The sequence below is a fragment of the Brassica oleracea genome, chromosome C3 (genome assembly GCF_000695525.1).
Source record: "Brassica oleracea var. oleracea cultivar TO1000 chromosome C3, BOL, whole genome shotgun sequence".
Taxonomy (NCBI): domain Eukaryota; kingdom Viridiplantae; phylum Streptophyta; class Magnoliopsida; order Brassicales; family Brassicaceae; genus Brassica; species Brassica oleracea.
This window is the reverse complement of record NC_027750.1, coordinates 8,312,479-8,319,520: the sequence shown is the minus strand read 5'-3', so window position 1 is coordinate 8,319,520 and position 7,042 is coordinate 8,312,479.

Genomic DNA, 7,042 nt, shown 5'->3' with positions numbered 1-7,042 from the left:
AACTTCCCTCAAGGGTCTTGGAGAGGGGGTATGGGAAACTTGAGACTGAATCGACTGAGTTGGAGTCTTTAAGTTCCCAGCCATAGTGACAGGCCTCCAAGTGGGAGGAGGGGGATGCCCTGGTGGGGGTCTAGCGGTATGGTTCCTCTGGTTTTCAGAGCGACTGAGTGAATAATCATCAGCTCTTCTTGCAAGAGAGGTCCTATCGCGCTCATAGCAACCCTGAGAGTCATAGTTTTTCCTATAGTCCCTTCTGATATAGTCAGAGACGTAGGTCTTGTCGGAGCTCCTGTGAAGGGAGTGAGAAGGTTCTCTTCTCCATTCCCTGTCACGCGAAATGGATAACTGTCTTGGAGGTCTGCGATCTTCCAGCCTCCTTCTATTAGCTTCCAGACGGTCAAGAGTGTTGAGTTGAGTTACTCCGAGATGACTAGAGGAGGAGCGAAGGGCAGGAGGAAGTAGAGGGCAGTCTTTCTTCTCATGAGAGAGGGCGAAGCAATGGAAGCAGTGTTTCTCCAACTTTTCGTATTTGAGCTCTACTGGAATCTCATCACCTGATGGGAGACTGATATCCATCTTCATCTCCAGAGGTTTTAGTCCATTTAGGAGGACCCTTACTCTGCAGTGATCCACATCTTTAGCCTCTACCACTCCAAGTTCACTACCTATAGTGTCTAAGGTTATTAGTGACCAATAGTGGAGTGGGATACCATGTACTTTGATCCAGAACGGAATCATGGCTGGGAAGGAATCTGAAACAACTGGTTTCCATCTTTCTAAGAGGAGCATCCAGCGTTTAAAGTGGTAGGGGGCTTTTGTTAAGACAGACTGCAGATCTTGTTCTGATTCAAAGTTGAACTGCACCAGATTAGGTCCTAGGTCGCGCCCTGTTATCGTACCCACCACATGCCAGTGGTGAAGGAAGAAGTCCACCAACGCTCTTGTATTTTGAGCTGCAAGGTTTGTAACCCTGCCAATAAGGGTGAGATTGAAGTCTTCAAGGCGTGCCACATTCCCTTCAGCTGGGATACGAACAGGGAGTTTGCGGCGTGGCTTAGAGTGTTCCGCAAGGCCTTTTCCTTTTTCGGCTCTAGAGTAGCGGTGAGACATGCTGAGAGATAGAGCAGAGCGAACCAGGGAGTGTAGTGAGAAACACAAAGATAGCTACTGGAAAAGACAGAGAAGGAGGTCTGTCTCAATCACAGTAAGCCCAAACCCCTCAGTGCACGAGGTAGTAGTCGAAGCAGTCGACAGGAGACAGGAGGAGCATGTATAGTGGGTAAGTGGTAACCAAAAATTCCGATAGTCCCTCAACAGTGAGGTAAGCAAGGGAGAATGTAGGGATTCAAGGGCGGGACACCTCCAGGTGCTCCATGTTTGAGAGAGGGCTGGAGAGAGAGAGCCGAGGAATGTCAATGAGAGGAATAGAGAAGTCTTCCATAGGGTAAGGGGGTGGAAACCCGGTGAAAAGGAGTCGGAAACGGCGACCCTCCGACCAAGTCGGGGGTATGAACCCGGGTTTGACTTTTACCAGGCGGTAAAATTTGAAAAAACGTTCTAAAAGAGGTAATAAACCAGCTTGAGAAGAAACAGTGTGCTAGAAACCAAACAGTTGAAAACTAGCTCGAATACTGTGCCTGGGAGCAAATCCTCTCACCCGCTCACTGAAAAGGTTATAATTGGTTCGGATCTATTTAGATTTCAAGTTTTCGGAAGTAAAAATTTTAGAGGAGAATCTATATAAATGGTTCGCAGCATTCAGTAACGATAAAGCCATTGAGATTTTGAAGAGAGATTAGTGTGCAGTCATGTCGTACCCATCCAGAAGTTGGAGCCTCGTGAGTTGTACGGAGAAGAGCCTTCACGTTAAACAGAAAGCGCTCTGGAGATCTCTTTGTTGCTGGTATTTTGCTGGTGATGGCTGATTGTTTCATACCTTAAAAAAAAACTCATATAGTCATTTCATCTATCTCTAACCGTAGTTAAACTAAGGTTTGTTAAACTAACCTTAGTTTCAGACCACGCATAGAGTCTGTAATGTTCTTGTAGCCTTTTGGAGATCTTTGACCTGATTCGAATGCCAGTGGTGGAAATTTCAGTGGACAGAGAGATCAGTAAAGAAAAAGGCAAAGAACACCAAATTTACCAGCTGGAAGACTAATTCATTATGATCTTGAAAATGTGCTTCCAGGAAATCAAAAACTGCACATTTGTTGTTTCAAATCTCAAATAAGCCAACAAAACGTCAGGTAATTCAACTCTTGTGTGAAATTATGGAAGAGATTATACCTTTTAGAAATGAGTCCACATACTTCCCACCGTACTTGATAGCCATTCCGAGGATTGTAACCTGTTTAAGTCATTATAACACACTCATCATTGCATTCCATAATGACAGTTTTTGCACACGCAATGTGCCTATGCTAATGGTACATGTTAAGGAAAATCCGTAGCGACACAAGTTGACTAAAGACACTACCACATTTACAGTCTTCTGAATGTTTTTCAAGTGTGCTTCCGATTGGCAGTTTTGCCGTTTCTCTGAGCTAACAGCCTTCACCTAATCACGATACACATGGTAGAACAAAAGATTTTAGAGGACGTATTCTGAAATTAGTATGGGCTGGACTTTGTAACATTTTGTCTTATGTTTATATAGAATTATCCCCTAACAAATAAAAATATTTTTTTTTTTCAAATTCTTGGTTCTCCAAACATTTCTCTTGAATAGTATATGAACCAAAAAAAAAAGTTTTGTTAGCAAAACCCCCTTTTCTGCAGAATATGATGATTTTTTTAATTGTAATTTGTAAAATTTGAGAAAATGCATGATCTCAATTTATTTTATTTCTCTAGTTGTATAACCATTTGGATTCAAAGAGACCACAATATATGTCTCAAAACATTTTTTGGACCATGTGGCAAAATTGTACCATTTACATAAGCTCATCATTGACCGAGAAGGTTTTTTACCAAGAAACAATATGATCATTTACTTTCAAAGGTACTATCAGTCCTACGCTTACCTACTTTTCAAGTTGGAAATTTAAAACATTTCACCAACTCCTTAGAAAAGAATATTGAAAAAAGAAATACAATTTTTTTTTGAATTACAGGTTCGAGCTGAATCCCTAATCCTCCGGACCCGAAACTACATCATGTAATATTAGTTTCGTCCCATCTTTCGAAAATCCAACATATTTTTGCTCTAATATATACTAGCATGTATTATATTGAAATTAAATTTTGCATACTTGTATAAATACCTTCCTTCGTGAATGAAAATAAATCTCTCCTTTCTCCAAAAGCTTACATCAATTTTACATATGATCTAACTGATTCATGTATGCATGTATAACCCCAGTTTATAGAACATAATCCATATGACCAAAATATATTATGCATGTTTTAGATAGGGAGAACGTGTCATATATAGCTTTAAAATGCAGTTAGAAATTATTTATATGGTACATTTCTAATGTAAAAAGGGGAAATAATAGTTATCTTTGTGCTCACCACATGGCTGAGTTGTGCAAATTAAAATAAATTACCTATATTATATATCCGTTGTATAGAATGAAAACTTATTTAGGTAACGTGATGCACGTGGGCGAACGGAAGGAGACAAGATACAACATAACTTTGGTTATGGTTCGGGAAGGGAACATATGATATAAGTGAATATGGCTATATATGTGCTTTTATTGTAGCTTATAGAGCTAAACTTGTATCCGGATTCGAAGAGAATTGAATATTGTAGCTTATAGAGCTAAACGGCTATATATGTGCTTTTATTGTAGCTTATAGAGCTAAACTTGTATCCGGATTCGAAGATAATTGAATATTGTAGCTTATAGAGCTAAACTTGTATCCGGATTCGAAGAGAATTGAATAACGATGTTTTCTTTAGCAAAATATCGCTTAATTAAAGTTAAACCCTTTATCAAAAAAACAAATATATATCGCTTAAAGTTTATGGCTTTCTTGAACTTTTGTCTTAAAGAAATTGATAGAAGTGTTCCAAAATTAGGACTGTTAAAATTCTATTTGTGCACAATTAATTTAACATTGCATAACTCTAGTTGTCTAATTTAATCTCGGTGTTGAGATGCAATGTTAAATTAATTTTCCAGTTTGGGGATAAGACAGGAGTGGTCGGGTGCTTAAACTCACTCGGATCAATCTACGCGGTTCAGTCTTAAATGAGGAAACAGTGAATGCATTGGATCGAAGGCTGGTGGACCCATAAACCTAAAACACGCCTCAAGAACCCCAAACAAACAACTACCAGTGGTTCCATTCACATGAGATTTCTGTTGTTAGAATCTTATATATAACGAAAATTTATGCCACATGCTTGTCACCGATTGAATTTGATCGCTATAGCCGTTAACTAGAAAATGAAGCGTTAGTCTGACAGTGCTCTAACACCTAGCATATAGGATATTAATCGCAATTTAAATAAATATACAGTTTCGATGATTTATTTATAGTTCAAAAATATATATTAACCAAATAATACGCAAATAAAAAATATACATTCAAAAATAAAATAAAACTATAAATGGATATTTTTGAGATCATATATTCTTGTTATTTATAAAATAATTAACAGTTGGTTAGATATTTACACCCAAAAAAAATTCTTCGAGATATCAAATATATTCAGGAATTTAGATTAATATTATCATATATATGATTCATCATTTATGTTCTTCAAAACAATTATGAGAATTGAAAATTTAATTTCTTTGGAGAAACTCTTCAAAAATAAATAATTTATGTTTGAAAATACTGATGACATGAAAAGGTTAAAAAAAATCTGTATTTTTTTTTTGTAAACATGTTAAGAAAAATATGTTTATTTCTCATGTAAATGTATATACTTTGTTCAGAACTGACAAGCCATACAATTGATTGATGAATTTCAGTTTTTCAAAACTGATTGTGTTAATGGTGTGTTATTCATAATACTGGCATGTAATTTGCAACATGAACCAAAAAGATAGAATATTGTTTGTTGGGTAGAAAACAACAAGAGGCTGTTTAAAGAAGACCTTATTTCATATTTGTCAGATCTAGTGTTCATCGCACAAGTCATATCAGCTTTACGCGTGTGATTATAAAAACTGTTCGTAGTTCATACGCGAAATGTTTGACTATTGCTCTCTACTCTCTTTACTCCAACTTATATTTATAGTTTTTAAAATATATTATGTTCATAACTTGCGTAATTAATATTTATTCTACTATAGCGCACATGCGACTCTCTTAAAATACTAAAACTCCAAAAATGGAAAAAGGACAAAAGACGAAGGTGTGTTCTACTGATAAAGAGACCCCACCCTACGTGTCCAATCCAGATATTTCAATGTTACGTGGTTTAAATAATATATTGTATATTGACGTGATTTCAAAATTAAATATAGAAATTGATAGATTGTCTGATATATCTTGGGGTAACCGATTGGAGCCTAAGGGTTTCACACTAAACTGTTAGAGCATTTGAAGACCTTTTGTCACTGTTACAATTAGCAATTAGTTGGTGAAAGTGATTGATTTCACATATTGGGTCCAAAGATAAACGATTTCTCATGATCAATCTCACTAGATTGTGTTTGAACGCGTTTTTTTTACATCGTGCTGGGAACTAGACTGGACCTAGAAACCAAGTATTCTTCTTTTCATTAACCGGCTTTATAAATCTTAATACAACATCTTAAACTTTTCTTTTTGATTTAACTAAATAATTATGGTTTCATTTTTGTTAAACGAAGAAGTTTGTGGTGAAATACAGCAAAACCTCGTTGGATTAGTATGTGGTAAATGTGATAACCTATAAAATGATATTTTTTAATGTGTTTTGGATTATTAAAAAGCTGGTAAATGTTGATAAAATAATAAAATAACATTTTTGCTTTAGAAAAAATATATGACCACTTATAACCTAGGGATATATTAACCTTAACTAGATTCAAGGGCGATTATATTTTTATTTTAACTATATTTTTTGTTTTAACTTTTTTTTAGAAATTTGATTTTCATATTTGTGTTTTTCTATATAATCATATTTGTGTTTTTCTTTGTAATTATATTTATATATAAATCTTAATCAAAATCTATTTTATAAAATAATAGCAATTTAAAATTTGATTCGGCATACACTCAATTCTTTGTAATCATATGTACGTATACCCGTTTTTTTTGTAATCATATTTATTTGTTCTAGATCTTGACCCACGAGTATAATATTGGTTTGTTATTATTTTTTGTTTTTTATGTTTCTATAAATATGTAATTTTTTATGTAATTTTTTCTTATATATTAAAAAAAATATTTATATACAATTATATAACGTATGATTATCATAACGTAGTGGGTAGGGTATATATTTGTAGAAAAACGTAGGGTTATATCTAAATTTAATAAAATTAAATTAAATACTTTGTTACATAAATTAATTTGTTCTATTTATAAGGGGTTTTGTTTAGAATTCATTCCATTTAAATCATAAATACGTTAGGAACTATATTATTTAAGATCTAAGGCCATTAATATTTGAGTATATGTCCACCAAAATCAAACGAAAAAAAAATCAGATTTGAAAAGAAAACATCTTATCTAATATTATATTTGAATAAAAATATGATAAACTGATTCATGTTTGTATATATCTTTTGTATATAATAACAAACACGTATGTAATTCGAATTCGGTGATCTCGTTTGATTACCACAATCACATATATTTGTGTTCCTTCATCTTGGTATCACTTTTGGTTTGAAAATCTGAAGTCATATTGTTACCAAATTCAACCAATGTTTGTTGGATAAAGTTATATTGTAAGTCTATGGTCTATCATATTCTCGACATTTATTGAGATGTGTACACATTATTATACAACTGGAGTTACATGTGAATAGGCATGATCTGGACCGATGACGAATTAGACCAGAAATTATTTGTATGCAAAGAAACATCAATATAATGTGAACCATCTTACGTGTACTAACCAGATTAATGTAATTATGTATGATTTAAT